The following is a 17,539-nucleotide window of genomic DNA, read 5'->3' as shown; positions in this document are numbered from 1 at the left end:
ACAAGGCAAACTCCCAACTCTTGAGCCACGATCGCCCCCAAAAATGGAAAGCATAAGGATTGGACCTATTGGTCCAGCACATCCCACAGATGCTCAATTGGATCAAGATCTGGTAAGCTATGTACATAAATAGCTTACATGTATGTACATAGCTTACTGGATCTTGATCCAATTGAGCATCTGTGGGATGTGCTGAACCAACACGTCCAATCCGTGGAGGCCCCACCTCGCAACGTACTGGACTTAAAGACTCTGTTGCTCACGTCTTGGTGCCAGATACCACAGCACACTTTGAAGGTTTGAGTGGAGTCCATGCCTTGATGAGCCAGGAATGTTTTGGCAGCTAAAGCAAGACCAACACAATATTAGACAGGTGGTTAGTGTATTTCCACATGTTTTTTTTTTTTAAAGATTCCTGAATCAGCAACGACTCCACAGTACATAAACTAATCCATCTGTCAAGGCCCTTCTGCTTTTGATTCAGTTCACATATCTCTGCCTGTCAATCTGTCAATCTTTGATGCACTGTTGGCTCTAAATAATTTTTCACAACAGTGAACAGAACATAAACTGAAAGATGGAAAGCGTGAGTAATGAAGAAGAATAACGAACACGATGTGGTCAGCCACAAATAAACGGCAAATAAACAAAATAATAAAATAAATAAACACACACCAAACCTTACAAGCTGGCTCGTGATGACACAGAAAGTGCTTTTTAATCTAATAGAGAGCTTTTGAGCAGTGAATTAATGCGTGTATGGAGTGGAGGTAGTAATCCTCAGTCTGGCATAAGCTGGTGCTCTGAGTCCTCCTACGCCGCTACAGGGTGACACAGAGTTCTCTCCGCAAATTCTCTTTCACTCTTTGGCTTGTTAGCCATGTATGAGAATATTTGTAAACAGTACTGAGCGGACCCACTGTGTCTGGTCAAATGCTACATAATATTTGTTGAACTCTTCATTGGCCTCTCCAGTATTTGACCATGTGTCATCTTCACTGCTAACACTGCTTCTTTAAAGAATAGATCTTGTGGTAAATTTGTGAGCAAATGGACTCAGTTTAGTGAACTGACCTTAAAACACCATGATATTGCATGCCTTGCTCAATGGCATGTTGATAATGATAGTTTGTGTAATGCTAGATGCTCTGCAGACACTAGCTCACATATTTGGCATGCATCACTGTCACCACCCGCGTCATCATATAAATGTTTCACCTAACATACTCTCAGTTGCACATTTCCGTTTGCCTAGATTCCAATCTGAGGAAGTGGAATTCCATGTTTTTCTTCTTTTCAGTTTTTTTAAACACGGTAATTTCCATCACTGAGTGACTCACTCTGTCCAGGACGCATGGCGGCTGAGGACAGAGTCACAGAATATCTCTCAGGGGAATTGGAGATTGCTTTGGAGGGTACTGAGTGACTCTCCAGAGCCAGCGACTGCATTCTTGCACCGATGCAGATATCTCAGCTGCTTTGCTCAATGCTCTCCTGTGTCTTGCTGTTCTCTCACTTTGTCAAACTGTTGCATCCCAGGAGACAAGCAAAGTCTGCCTTTGCAGACTCTACCCTATTCTAATATACTCTCTTATTTCACAAAAAGGAAGAAGCAAAAAAAAAGGTCATTTCCAATAATAACACAAACAATCAAACAAACAAAATTATCATTAATTTGAAACTGCTTTACATTGTTCTTAAACGAAGAACAAAGATACCATGTCAGTCATCTTGTCTGTGCAATGTGTACCCATACAGTTGATGGACACAACAAACTAACTAAACCTTTAAATATTTATGGATGCACATCTAAATGGTACCCGTGAGTCAAAGCAAACAAAAAACATGCAAACTTTTTATTGCTGGATTGCAGTAAAATGCCATTCCACAAGTTACTGCGCTTGTAAATCAAATACACAGACTCAGTCTTATAAGCCAATGTGTATTCTTTTGGTACTACAGTCTTTGAACTGCTTCATTTAACTTAATCGAATGACCTATTTACTTGTCTCTTCAGTACCAGAACCAGTATTACAACAACAGTGCAGCTGTTTGCAGTTTTAATCACACTGTTGTTTTCAGGTAAGTGCTCACCTAAGTTTATTTGTATGTAATGCATGTGCACTATGTCAAATTTATTTATTGCTTCTTTTTTGCACATATTTAAACTACAGACAGCAGGACCTGCATGGGGATCAATACATTTTAGCAGTAAATATGCACACATTTCAAAGACAGACAATATTGCAACTGAATGTTTTAAGTGTCCTGTTTTCAATAATCTTCTATGTAAATCTCAAATTAATCCATCTTTTGCTCGTTTCCAGAGGCAATAGTTTTTATCACATCCAATTTCACATCTTATCCACCGTTTCACAGAAATTAGTGACAGATAAGGTGTCTCAGATCACTCAGTAGGCTGAGAAACACACACCTTTCCAGTAACATGTAAAAATATTGCCTCAAGCCAGATTCATGAGAAAATTTCAGTGTTTTCATGCTTCTTGGTGAGAAAAGAATGGTAGCACCTAGAAAGACCAAGAAATGGTGAATCTCTTTGAAAGTTATTACAATGCACAGAAAGCATGCATAGCTTATTATCTGACAAACGTTTCAGCTTTGAACTATGGTTTCAGCAACAGCGATTGAGGAAAGACTGTTAAATATTTAAGATATGTTTCTTTTTTGAAATGAGGATAAACGCAGTTATTGACTGGAGTTGAGGTTTCAGTGGTACAGAGAAACTGTGCTGTACCGTACTGATCACATCATACCAAAGAAAATGTTTTGTCAGATCCTACAGATAAGTAGTGTTTACTTCTTTGGATTCAAAGAAGGGACTCATGTTTATACATGTATTTGCTTTTTAAGACTGAAAACACCATGCCTCTCACACCTAAGCAGACACACATAGAAGAGATATCTTCGTACAAGGTGCCAAGTGGGAATAAACCACTGGTATATTAGTAATAGGGAAAAGAAAGAGGTCATGCTAAATATACACTACAATTTTTTAGATTTTTGTGTACACAACATGTAGCATATAGGAGATTTTTGTCTTCTAGCCTTCACCACTCTGTGTAAAATAATTTCTTTGTCTTTGTCCTAGCTGAAAGACAATTGTCTCATTATAGATTAGATTACTCAGATGCCCACAATCTTTTAACCCTCCGGTTATAAGCTATAAGCTAGTCTACTATGTAGAGACTGTGGCCAATTACTTGTTATTTTAGTCATAAATCCATGTTCATGTTAAATCCATGTTAAATCCAAAACAAATTTCCCACGTGTGGGACTAATAAAGGTTATCTTATCTTATCTTATGTTGTTGGTGATTTTTAGGGCTACTTGAGCAGAAAGCAGAAAGACAGGATTTTCTTAGAACGAGTCAAAGAAAACTGAAGTAAAGGTGAACTACTAGTACCAAAATTGCATATCATAAAGTAGTTTTTCATAACTAACCATACCTAATTTTATTCATGATAAAGATTTTTAATATATCGTAGTTTTAAATCCATTTTCTCTGCCTGTCCTGTTCTGAGCCACAAGGGAACCAGAACCTATCCTGGATGTCGTAAGGCAAAATGCAGGATAAACCCTGGACAGTTCAACAGACTGCTGCAGTAATTAACACAGAGAGACAGGCAATCATTCTTGAGACAGCCATTCTAGAAATACCAATTAACTGAACCCATGCATATCTGTGGGAGGAAGCTGGAATACCCAGAGACAACACAGGAAGGTCCCAGTAGGCCAGTGGATTCAAAGCAGGAATCCACTTCTGAGACAACAGTGCTAAGCACCACATCACTCTGATATTCAGGTTTTTGTTTTGTTTTTTAAATTACAGTTAATATATATAAAAGGTATTATCTCACATTTCCGTTCATATTTTTCTGTTGTATAAAGTCCAAGCTAAAATGACAGTTGAGCATGTTATGATGGCGTACATATTTGAACATGTGCAGTCAAAATATGAGCCGCATCTTCGTGTTTATCATACATTCTGGGTGTTCAGTTTCTGCTGAAACTAATTAATTGTTGGAATGAAGAAAGCCATATGCACAGTCTGAAGGGTTATTGCAGTGTTGTGTTATGGTGTTGGACAGGTTTGCATGTTGACTTGTTTGGCTGATGTATCAAACATGTATTTCTCTGACGGGGCTAAAGCAACTGAGATTTTTGAACGCTTTGCTTAATTAAGCATCAACTCATATTCAGTTTAGATCAGTTTCACTAACATAGCATTTTTTCAGTTAATCCTACTGAGGGGCAGATGGTCAGATGATTGGTGAGCTGAATGAGTCCAGACACAAACTAAGCAGAGGCACATTTCAAATCAGTGTTAGCCAAGATCACAATAAAAGATCATGTATGGAAAGCAGTATATTCCTTCAAAACATAATGCCTTAATACCAGTGTTGGGACTAACGCGTTATTAAGTAACGCGTTACAGTAACTACGTTATTATTGTGGTAACGAGCACGGTAACTAGTTATTATGCCAAAACCGGGAACGCGTTACTCGTTACTGGGATTTAGATAGGGTCGTTATTCGTTACTTCGTGTGGTGGCTATCGCGGTCGGAGCGGATGAAACCAGGAGATGTCCTTACTGAATCATCAGAGCTGTGATGGAGAAACAGGTTTACCTTTTAGGTGACATGAATGAGTTGAAGGGAAGTTATGAACTGTTTCTGAGAGACAAATAACACCAGGATCCTTTTCTAAGTAGCTGACAGCTGGTAACTGTGCAGGGGCGGGTCTAGCAAAGTGTTGCCAGGGGGGCATGTAGGGAATTAAAAGGGAAAGGGGGGCACAAGGAAATACTTTCTTATTCTCATTTAAAATGTCTCACTTTTAAAAAAATAATTATCTGCGTCTTACAACAAACGATTGATAGATTGATACATATATACCATCAAAACAGTGTACATCACTGTCACAACAGCGTTTGTTTTCATTCAAAGGCTTTATGATTTTTCCTATAATGGTGGGCCAGTCTCTAGTCAAAATGTCCGGGCCAATTTTCTGTCCCAGTCCAGCCCTGTATGCAGCTCATCTGCGGTCTGGTGTTACCTACATCTTCCTATTCAGAAGGCAGAATTTCCGAGTTCTGAGTACAATCGAAAGCACCACGACTGCAGTTTTTGTGTTGGATGTAAAAAGCGAGGATAGAATGGCTAGGATAGAATCAGGCGTGGGATTTCTCTCGTAGAAATGTGCACATTATTTTTTCCTTTCTATTGGTAGGTGGCACAGTGCACTTGTGGCAAGTAAGCAAGCTAGAAGACTGGCAATCTTGCTGGGTATCCAGTTACGGAAGCAACACATTAACAAGAGAATTCTGAGTTAAACCAAAGTTACTTTCCCTAGTAACTAGTTACTCTGAAAGTAACGAGTAACTTGAAGTAACTGAGTTACTTTTGATAGAAGTAACTAGTAATGTAAAGTTACTAATTTAAAGTAACTTACCCAACACTGCTTAATACACTGTTGTTAGACAGGCTGATTAATTTGCGTTGACTATTCAGAACCTCCAGAAATCAGAGAAACAGAGATTTGATAGATATGATGAATACACCCCTATTAAAATAATTAGCCATTTGCCAGCATGCCAAAAATCAAACCAGTTGTATTTTGAGTTGACCTTTTGTTGTAAATTCAGCTTCTTTGGCTTTGCTGTTGGCACTATTTGTCAAACACAAATAAACAGAAAAGTCTAAATTTGATGCAAACCTTTTTAATTTGACTGAGAGAGTAAACTCATACAGCCCCACCCTCTTTATTTTATCTCCTGTTCTCAACTCAGATCTCTCAATATGCAATACATACTTTACATACATTGTCACTGTACAGATCTCTTGTATGTATGTGTATATATATATATATATATACATATACATATACATATATATATATATATACACATATACATATACATATATATATATATATATATATATATATACATACATATACACATACACACATATATATATATATATATATATATATATATATATATATATATATATATACATATACATACATATATGTATTTTATGACTATTGTTCCTTTTATTAATTGTGTTTTTTGTAAGGTGACCTTGGGTTTCTGAAAGGCGCCCTCAAATAAAATGTATTATTATTATTATTATTATTATATGTACCACCGGCAGATAGGGGAGGCCGATATCCAGAAATCCAGTGGCTGGACAAAGCTGGACTGAAGGACAGCACAAAGGCACTAATCATGGCAGCACAAGAACAAGAGGCTGGGGTCTATCACACCAGGCAAGACCCCAGGTCCAGGCTGTGTAAAGATGCCCCTGAGACAATCCAGCACATAACAGCAGGGTGCAAGATGCTACCAGGCAGGGCATACAGGGAACGCCATAACCAAGTGGCCGGCATAGTGTACAGGAACATCTGTGCCGAATATGGCCTGGAAGTTCCGAGGTCAAAATGGTAGATGCCCCCAAGGGTGGTGGAGAATGACCGAGCTAAGATCCTGTGGGACTTCCAGATACAGACGGACAAAATGGTGCTGGCTAACCAACCGGACATAGTGGTGGTAGATAAACAGAAGAAGACGGCCGTAGTGATCGATGTAGCGGTTCCAAATGACAGCAATATCAGGAAAAAGGAACACGAGAAGCTCGAGAAATACCAAGGGCTCAGAGAAGAGCTCGAGAGGATGTGGAGGGTGAAGGTGACGGTGGTCCCCGTGGTAATCGGAGCACTAGGTGCGGTGACTCCCAAGCTAGGCGAGTGGCTCCAGCAGATCCCGGGAACATCGGAGATCTCTGTCCAGAAGAGCGCAGTCCTGGGAACAGCGAAGATACTGCGCAGGACCCTCAAGCTCCCAGGCATCTGGTAGAGGACCCGAGCTTGAAGGATAAACCGCCCGCAGGGGCGTGCTGGGTGTTTTTTTTGTTTTGTTTTTTTATATATATATATATGATGATACAGCCACTGGCTTTATAATGTCTCATGACACCCAGTTCTTACTTTCTTTATATTAAAGTCAGGTTTGAGGCTCTGGTAAAACATAGGTCAATTGCTTTTCAAAGTAGGAAAATGAAAATATGAAATATGTACAACACATTGATGCTTGTTCTAGGGCAGATCAAGGTTATTTATGCGCTGTCTTTCTGTGGCTGTGCTTGCATCTATGCTGTAGTTGAATTTACAAATCTGCATAAACATGAACTGAAGAGCCAATCTTTATGAATGCTAAGTTTGTCTGTGAAGGTTCTCAGTCATCCAGGTCATCGTAGTCAAAGGAGCTTGCAAAGAAAAGCGTCTGGACTTCTTTAAGTTACTTGAAGACGTTTCACCTCTCATCCGAGAAGCTTCTTCAGTTCTAAGGTCAAATGGTGGAGAGTCCCAGATATAAACCTAGTGGGAGTAACCCCCCACAGAGGGACAAAAGGACCCCCTGATGATCCTCTAATCACCTGAGCCAAGGTGGGCGTGGGTCCCAATCAGCCAGAGTTTCGGGTGTGTTCATTGTGAAACCTGGCCCCACCTTATCATGCGAATTCCTGAAGTCAGATGGCCCAGGATGTGAGTGGGCGTTAAGGCTTCTGGGAAGGGATCTCATGCTAAGTTTGCAATGTCATCTTAATAAATGCTTTGTAAGACAAAAAAATGCAACAGTTGCAACAGTAGGGATGGGTATTGATAAGATTTTAACGATTCCGATTCCATTTTCGATTCTGTTTAACGATTCGATTCTTTATCGATTCTCTTATCGATTCTTTTTTTTTTTTAAAAAGGAGAACACTAAGGTCGATTAGCTCAGAGCTTTGTTTTATATCTTCTCTTTGAACAAGATAGAAATTTAGGAGTAACATGGCCTTACAAACCCAACAGTGAGATCTTGAGAGATCCAGCCTACGGCTCTTCAATGGGGTGTCACAGGGTCCCCAGGAAAAAAAATTGTAAATGTAAAATAATAAAATAAATATTCTTGTGAGACATATCACATATTGACGGGGTCGGGTTATGTTAAAAAGTATAAATTGTTATACTTTGTTCATTGGTTCAAAGGTACCCCACACTTCTTTTTTTGTTTGCTTGTTTGTTCTGGTGTATTTTTCATTTGAACTGTTACTCTGCCAGAGTACTCATATTTACAAGATGGCATTGAACGCCCCATTGGTGTATCAGGAAAACTATTTTGTACGTATGTTCCTTGAAGGGGATTGAAGTCGTTCTTTTTTCCACCGCAGCGAAGGGCTAGGAGTAGGAGAGGAGCTGCTGTATGTTTTTGTTATCGAATCGATCTGATTGTGAAATAAAGCATATGCAGTGAGAAAGCAACTCCAGGAGTCATCCCTGCCTTAAAGCTGCAACATTCTTCTGTAGCAATAACAAAGTATAACATAAATTGTTCTGTGGCAATTACACAAGAATATCCAGTAATGTCCCTGCCCACAATTAAACACATTCACTTACCAAAAATCGGGGGCATCTGCTGTGGCAAATGGGTGCAAGCCTTTTACCACAAACTTAGTCACTGCTGGGTGACATTCGTCTATTCTGGCCTGAAAGGAGACGCTACCGGTAGACTGCAGCGAGAACTACCAGCGAGCGCCAGCCAGACTCTGTCTGTCTCTCTCATCATGGTCACCTACATGTACAGTAATGGCAGGTTTTGGAATAAGGCAGATTGCGCTAACATAATATGCACTGTTAGTTGATTATTTACCTGCCGCATTAACGGGAGAGGACGTGCAAACGTTAGCGCTGCTGCTGGGTTGAGAGTCACGAGTCCGGAGCGGAATTAAAAACGCGTGTCATCGCGTGTTTTGTGAGCAAATGCTTTTGCATATTCGTAGTGTTTCCTCCCTTAAATGAAATATCTACTTTGCAAGTTGCCCTGTTGTCATCGGTTCTCATAAAGTATAATCAAACTTTTGAGCGTTTGAGCCGCTTAGGCGCCGTGTTTCCTGCCAGGTAAATGACGCTGCGCAACGTGGTGACGTCATTCGGGGCGACTGGAATCGATAAGGGAATCGTTTGCAAAAATGGCAAACGATTCCAAGGAATTGAAACAGTGGGAACCGGTTCTCAGCAAGAACCGGTTTTCGATACCCATCCCTATGCAACAGTAACACTATGCTGTATGAATGCTGTTTCACCTAATATATATTTTCAGTTTTAACTTTACATGTGATGTATTGTACAGCTTTCAAAATTAATGCCGTCATTTACACTTGTATTTATATTTGTTTATTTACTAATTGCAGCTGTGACAAAACTTCTCATGTGACAAAACAAGAGAAATGAAATGATCGACACTATTATCTAGCATGAAGTCCTAAACATACAAAGGTAACAGAAAAATATGTAGCTTATTCTGAGTTAATTAGCAACCTCAGAACCAAGAGTGATGAGGTTGCATCACTCTGGAAAGCTGAGTGAATGTTGACCCCAGCCCAGCAGTCAGACCCTGAATGTGGGACCGTACCCTGCTTTGTTTTGTTAAATGGTAGTCGATGTCATTTTACAGAAAGCGCAAAAGTAATGTAAAGAGTATTATAATAAATTATTTTCTTCTGAGAGTAATCAATAATAGTAATACATTAAATTTTTTGAGTAATGACCCCAAAACTGAGTACAACAAATTGGTTAAATATCTCTAACATATGCACTAATGTAATGTCTTTGATATGGTGACTTTCAAAGCCAAGCCAATGAGAACCAAATGAGAATCCGTAAGGAATCTAATTGATAAGTGATAACCATAATGTAATTGGAATTGCTAAATTCTTATCAATTCCCATCCCTATTTATGGCTGCTTTCTTGAACTTGGGCAGGAACAGGATTTTTTTTACCTTTCTGGTTTTAATTTGTTTGTTTTTCTTTGGTTTTTTAGTTTTCCTTTTTACCATCCATCGAACTTTTGCTGCTTGTCCAGGTTGCTGGGGCAGCAGTCTAGATGGATGACATAATCCCTCCATCATGTCCTGGATCTTCTGTGGGACCTCCTGCCAGTTGGACATGCCCAAAACACCTCACTTAGGAGGGGCCCAAGAGGGAAAACTAATCACCTCAGTTGACTCCTGGATGTGGGAAACTCTAAACCCCTTCTGAGTGACCCTATCTCTAAGGGAGAGTTCAGGCACCCTTTGGAAGAAGCTCATTTCTTTTGCTTTTATCTGCAACATTATTCTTTTGGTCACTACCCACAGCTTGTGGTCACAGGAGTAAGAGAAAAGGAGATTGACAAACTGACAATTTTGCTTTCGGACTCAGCTCTCTCTTTACCACATCAAAGCGCTTGTCCACATTACTGCAGATACTGCACCAGCCTATTCATCAATCCCACATCCCCATACATGTGAACAAGACCCCAAGGTCCTTAAAGCCTTCCACTTGGGGCAGCAACTCATTTCCAAAGGAGTGGACATGCAACCCTATTATGATTGAGAACCACTGCATCTTGATGCTAATGTTAGTTCTCATTGTTGCTTCACACTAAACTGCAAACGTCACCAGTGCAATCTGGAGGTCAAGCCGACCGAATCACATCATCTGCAAAAAACAGAAATGGGTCTTCCCCAAGTGCCATGTATGCCCTGCCTGCTAACATCTTGCACCCTGCTGTTATGTGCTGGATTTTCTCAGGGGCATCTTTACACAGCCTGCACCTGGGATCTTGTCTGGTGTGGTAGACTACAGCTTGTTCCTGTGCTGCCATGATTAGTGCCTCCGCTCTATCTTTCAGTCCAGCTTTGTCCAGCCACTGGTAGGATTTCTGGATGCTTGCCACTTCCTATATCTGCTGATGGTACATACCGAATTGAGGTGAAACCCTCCATGCATGGTCAGGAGCTTCCTTGTCTTGATGTCAGTGGCTTCCATCTGCTGCCAGCCTATTATCCCAGCAGGGTACCTGATCCCGGGAAGGGCGTGGGTGTTGATAGCCTGGATCTTGTTCTTACCGTTCAGCTGACTCCTCAGGATTTGCCTGACCCTCTGCCGATACTTGGTGTTTGCTTTCCTAGCAACCTCTTCATGGTTCCCATTTGCCTGTGCCAGGTACTTGTAGCTGTCCTGAATATCTGTAATGTTGCCTTCTGCTAGTGTGATCCCCTCAGCTCTGTCTACCTAGCCAGTCTTGTCAATGTGGGGTTCAGGCCTATGCAGAACAGCAGTGGGGACAGAGAATCTCCTTTTTAGATCCCACACTTGATGGTGACTTGTGCTATGGGCTTGAAGTTGGCCTCTGCTTTTTTAACACTATGTGACATAATAGACATTTAACTAAATTATTTCACTTATCTAGGTATGTTTGTTTCAATGTTTTTAGCATTTTTAGTTTTTAAACACTTGTTACTGTGTTACTCATTCTTCCATTTACTTTACATTTACAGTATCTTATTTTGGAAAACTTTTTAGGGCACAAGCACAATTAATTGGATAGTCCTACATCATTTTATTTGGCCTCAACTTCAGAGCAAATGCATTTACCTTGCAAAGATTAGTTTTGAATGACGCTTATATAACACATAGCCAAAGCAATCAGACCTTTCCCCATAGCTTCCTGCAACTCATTTCTTTGAGCAAGTTTAATTATCTTTAATAGCAAAGTCGGCCTCTGCATATCTGGTAAGAAACAAGGTCCATACCTCATAAATTCATTATACTGCTGGGCCTGGGTAGGAGGTAGTGCTTAAGGCAAGTAAGCTGCCTGTGTCACTTATAGAAAAGCACAGAATGAAGTTAGCTGTGGTATTTTGTTTTGATTGGACTGCAAAGAAAATTATAAATTGAGACAGAAATACTTAATTGTAATCAACCTGTATAATAACCATTCACACCCTGAGGGATGGACGTGTTTTTAGATATATCCTGATTTGATTAGATTTTTTCCTTAACTGTATTTGTGACTCTGCGACTGTCATGAAGCATCTCTGTCTTTGTAATCACAAATATCTTGCATGCACCAATAGAGATTGACAGACCACGTGACTTTCGCGCATTGCATGCCGGTAACTCGTGGCAAAACAATCCAAGTACCTGCATCAAATGCAAGCATTTGCAGCACCGCAAAACGTTCATTCTTCGGTTCCAATAAATTCTTGCTTTTTCTTTGCCGCACAAAAAGGTATGTACAAAACGAAGGAGAACAATGCCGGTCCGTACAAAGACAGACTTGATGAAAATTCAAAGAAAAGATACGAGGAAAAAAATCAAACCAGTGAAAGGGTCAGACCCTTACAAGCACACAGAGGAACAAAATACGTTAGTGTGCTGCCCAACTTTCACCACGCTCATATTTATAATCATACGGTTCTTGGAGTGAGTGCATACACTCGTGAAGTTTAGTAACTTCAGGTCACTGCAACAAGCCCAGGTACAGTTTACCGATGGATGGGTACAGGACCTTGAAATGCACCGTGTAGAAAGTAAAGACCATCGTACATATCATAAGTTTACCAGTCTCACAAATCGTCTTCATAAATACACATTCGTTAACCGTTTATTAATAGGACCTTTGAGCTCAACGGTAATTAATTAGTAGTAGAAATAATTTCTGGTAGCATCACAGAAATGTAGCAGTGACAATAATACTGTATGCTGTAATCGCACTGGGCAATTAGTGATACAAAACAACTGTTTTATCCTGTGAATAAAAGTATATGTTTTTGTCAGTGTACCATAATAACAGAAGCGAAACACAATATTGTGTCAGGACAATTTACTATTTATGCACAATAAATAAAGGAGCATAGCGCGACAATTTCTGCTCAGCGCCAGACTTGCTTGTAACCTATATCACCAATTATGTTAAGAAAAATGACGCATTAACTACAACAGCAGACTGACCTTTGTGTAAATGCTTGGAGCAGACTAACCTGTGAGCTGGAGTGTTCTGGGACGTTATATTTTGTCTTTGAATGGCTGCAATCCAGTCGCGTCTTTGTTACTTCGGAAACATGGCTCGAACAATTTCTCTTCAACGACGTAATCCGAAAACAACCGATCTCTTTACCCGTCGGCTTCCCGTGGCTGTCATGCGACCGGCTATTGCAGTTAATAATACAACAGCTTCTTGCCAGTTTTTGTGTTTCTTTTTATCGCTGTATAACTGATTTCAATTGAAAGCCTGCGTGCGCTAGTACCTCTTGCCACGAGTTCCCAGAATTCTTTGCGGTTTTACCCCTGAGTGACGTCACATTTTCAATCTCTATAGTACTAACTATAGTGTTGGTTACTTTTTTTAAAAACTATATCTCAGTCTGCTCCTGTTTCAGTAGTACCAGCCTGTGTTTCATTGTACCTTCAAGCTCTCAGTTAATAATGCTTTCTTGGTTTCAGAAATCCTACAGCACCCAGTGTCTTGAGTTGCTCTTTAATGTGTCAAGAAACATGTTTTCTGGTAAATTCATCCCAGGGCCATTTGGTCTCTGTGGTGGCATAGGTCACAGATCCTGCCAGAACAAGCAATATGGGATTAGGAAAGAGTGTCTTCGTTAATGGCTGGCTCCATTGTTCCAGACTGCTAAGTCTAAGATAAGCAGTTAGCAGGTAGATATTCAGATCTACTGTCTCCAGGCTGAATTTGTTTCGCTTAAACTTCCAGTTCAGGATGCTCACATCATTTAAGCCAGTCGTTCCCAAACTTTTTTTGCTGGGCCCCCCTTTGTTTTACAAGAAAAATGTACAAAATATCAGCCTGATATTATATGTATCCCACTGTAACGTTACTGTATAAAGAGCTAACATCTCCAAGATGTCAGGAGTAGTTATTTATTACAAGTGTTTGTGAACTAAAAGTCAAGAATGTGGGATACTGTTTGTCTGTGATTTGGAGAATCCTGCGCGTGCTCCCGACAGGGAAAACCAATTCTGCAGGGGAGACCTACCTTGGCACTTGTGCAGGTGAGCCAAAGGGAAGATATGCTTCACCATATTTTCTAGTCTTTGGCTTGGAAGGAAGTTTGTTTGGAAACATATTTGGTGATGCTTCATCTCCTGCTTTGCATTTGTGTGGGAGCCCCATCAAAAACCTGTCCATTATGCCAGCAGTGTCCAAGCTTTCTTTTTTTTTCTTTTTTTTTTCATACCGCGCCCCCCCTGCAATGACTCTGCGGGCCCCACACTTTGGGAACCTCTGCTTTAAGCAGACAAAAATGAAAATTCTAAAGCATTTTTTATCATCAGTAACCTCAACACTAAAAAAATACTTCATTTCCCATATAGTGCTCCTAAATTGCACCAATCCTTCAAACACAAGCCCATACTCCCATCAGTACACAAACAACAACAAAGCCTAAAGAGGCCCCAAAGGATCCTCAAGAGTAGTTTAGCTGGCTTTGAACAATGTATATACATTTTATTTACCCCACAGAAATGAATAAAACGACTATTGTAACCCAGTTCCTAAAATCATCTTAAACAAAAAAAGAAGAAAAAGTAAAACATTTGATGTTCATTGTTTCTGTTCTTACTGTCCTTGTTTAATGTAAGTAACTTGTTGTCGTAGAGGACAGAGTGAAACCGGAAGGTTTACTGAGCTGTGGCTTCACGTAAACACTAAGCATCCACTCGACAGCGGTAAGCTAAATGTGGCTAATTAGACACGTGATGTACCGAGTGCGGTTACAGTTGTGGGGTGTCTCTAAAACGCACTGTTGTTATGCTAGTTATATCGTTAACCAAGTCATTAACCTGTGAAAGCTGTATATGTTTAAAGCAGCTGAAAATAAGTTTTATGGTAATTGTAAGCAGACTATATGTTGCTTCCTGATACTGTTCTAATGTCATTATAATGTCATATACTCAGTATTGAACACTTGGAGGTAATTTTTAGTATATTTCCACTTCTACTAATAGGCCTATGGTACAAGCTGGATTAAGCACATCTATTGTAATACTCCTATCTGTAGACTGAGTCCTTTTGTTTACATGTTATTGAAACCGCACCTAGTGCTCCGGTTACCACGGGGACCACCGTTACCTTCACCCTCCACATCCTCTCGAGCTCACACACTGGTGGAGGCAAGCTACAGTTGTAGCCACAGCTGCCCTGGGGCAGACTGACAGAAGCGAGGCTGCCATATCGCGCCATCGGCCCTTCTGGCCAACACCAGTAGGCGGTAGGTGAAGTGTCTTGCCCAAGGACACAACGACTGAGACTGTCCGAGCCGGGGCACATTTTTATTTTTATTCAATTTTTTTTTTTTTTTTGCTACTTTGGGGAAAAAAAATTATACTTGAAGTTCTGTTAAAACCTGTTGTAATTCAGTGTTGGTTACAACATCACTAAAGTACTTTTAAGCCACACAACTGTGTTTGTCTGGTTTCTCTGCCAATCATGTACCAGAGCTCTAAGAGTCGTTCTTAATCTTCTGATACTAGCCCAAAATTCTCATTACCTTGGTTATTATCCATTGGTACTGTGTATAACTCCACGTAAGTGCTACATGATCTTTCTCTTTATATCAGCAAAAAGGAAAAAATATGACATGACGGGAGGCCTTTCTTATATATAGTGTATTGTGTGACAAGACTTTATGTAATCATGTAGTCTGTAATTTCAGGTGATCATACTAGGTGGTTCCTTGAACCTCATGTCATTTATAACGTGGTCCACGCTTAAACAAAAGTTTCTTGAGACAGAAATTATTCCAAGGATGACCGCTAGATTACCATCTGTAGGCAGATCACAGCACAGATCAAGTCAGTGAAACCACTAAATCAAGAGCCACAAAGCTCATCTGTGAACAAAGGGAGAATGAATAAAAAAAAAATATGCATCTTTGTTCAAATGTGAGAAAACTTCATATCCGATCCACAATTTTGTGTGCATGATACATGAACCTATTAAATTTTAACAAAAAAAGGACCTAAATGTGAGTGCAGCTTACTAATATTGTCCTTTTTAAAGATGCAAACTCTGCAGAGAATCAATTATGTGAAATAGAAAAAAAGCAGCAATTCACTCTGTGAATGAAGGCGACGCGCCACAGAGAGATTTGCATTGTGCTTGTCCAACTTGCAGAACCAACCTGCCAGAGATGATTTTGTGTTTCCTTAGAAGGAAGTACTGTCTGTAATACAAATGAACATCTTTGGTGCAGAGTTGTAACCTTTTTGTACTTAATGTGTTTTGACATTATGTATTATCTATATAAAGTATAAAAAGGGATAGTCAGGGAAATGAAGAAAGTAGACAGACTACTGAGGGATTGCATGTATAACAAACAGAGACATGGCAAAAGTAAAGGAAAAGGCTTACAGTAAGTTGCAAATGTGATTGCACATTAAGGAAGGAGAAAAGGACTTGTATTGATTAACCGCGCTGAGAGATCGAGCTGGAAAGGATGTGCAGTAGGTTAGAGTAGTTAAGAGTAGAGATGGAAATGTGCTGACAAGTGATGAGAGTGTGGTGAGAAGATGGAAGAAGTACTTTAAGGAGCTGAAAAATGTGAATCTACAAAGTCCAAATCTCAACCTGATTAAAATGCTGTGGCGGGACCTGAAGAAAGCTGTTGATTAGCAAATGTCCGCAAACCACAAACCTCAATAAAGTGAAACAACATTGTAAAAAAAGAGTGGGCCAAAATTCCTCTAGTGATGTGAGAGACGTCCATAAAATGACTACTTTAAGTTTGTCTTGCTATAAATGGTTCTGCAAGCTACTGAGGTCTATTTCTTTTTTCACACAGTGCTTCTGCATTTTTGGCTAACTTTTATTTATGGAATATGTCATATATTTTTGTTTGTTTGAGGTAAGGACTAGCTATTTATTCTGTCCTGATATATAAAACCTAGGCACTGACAGAGGCTCTGCTTTGTTTTAACATATGATAACTCATATACCTTCAATAAGGGTGAAATTGGTATGGTTTTGATAACAATATTACTACTGCCACTTCTACTACTACTATTACTAATAATAATTCAGTTTCATAGTCATATAATGACTGAAAGCCATAAAAAAGACAAAGAAAAATATTTCAGAGAACTCTGTATTATTTTATAAGACAACTGAGGCATCTCTGGAGGTTTCCTCTATGGTGTAATTTGAGAGAAACAGGATTTTCTCACCCTCATCTTCTTCCTTGTCACCCCTTTTAAATAATTGAAAGCTGAGCAAAGCTGGGCAATTCTGTCCCACTGAATAAGAGAAAATTCTTTTGTGCACTCCTGCAGTGAGACTGCTAAAAAAGCCAAAACAGCTTAGATTTGTAATATCTTTGCAGCTGTGTGGTGCCTTGCCATTGTTGTATTGATCATCCCCAGGGCTTTGCAAAGAGAGAAAGTCATTGCTGAGACATTCAACTTGTTTGTGTTATCCACCCTTTTTTCTCTGAGGGATTTGGGTCATAGAGAACAACTGGATTGATCACAGCTCCCTTTGTATTGTCAAGTACGCCTGAACATTTCTCTATGAGAATTTTAAGATATGAATTGGCCTTTTAAAGTTACCCTGTCATACAGTTATTACCTCTGGAGATAATTAGTAACTGTTCTAGGAAATTGCTTTATTTGATAATGCACACTCCATGTAATAA

The 17,539-nt window shown here is 39.7% G+C and overlaps 1 long non-coding RNA gene across 1 annotated transcript; it reads right to left on the bottom strand.

Annotated features, from left to right (window-relative positions):
- Positions 1-7,708: 7,708 nt before the first annotated feature.
- LOC145430145 (uncharacterized) lies at positions 7,709-9,111 on the bottom strand. Its single transcript, XR_013910566.1, has 2 exons — positions 8,718-9,111; positions 7,709-8,639 (listed from the first exon to the last, which is right to left on the bottom strand). It is a non-coding gene; the product is annotated as an uncharacterized LOC145430145 (long non-coding RNA).
- Between the last annotated feature and the right edge of the window lie 8,428 nt (positions 9,112-17,539).

Source organism: Astatotilapia calliptera, chromosome 7 (genome assembly GCF_964374335.1).
Source record: "Astatotilapia calliptera chromosome 7, fAstCal68.1, whole genome shotgun sequence".
Classification (NCBI taxonomy): domain Eukaryota; kingdom Metazoa; phylum Chordata; class Actinopteri; order Cichliformes; family Cichlidae; genus Astatotilapia; species Astatotilapia calliptera.
The sequence above is the reverse complement of the archived record's forward strand: the minus strand, read 5'-3'. Positions and strand labels throughout refer to the sequence as shown.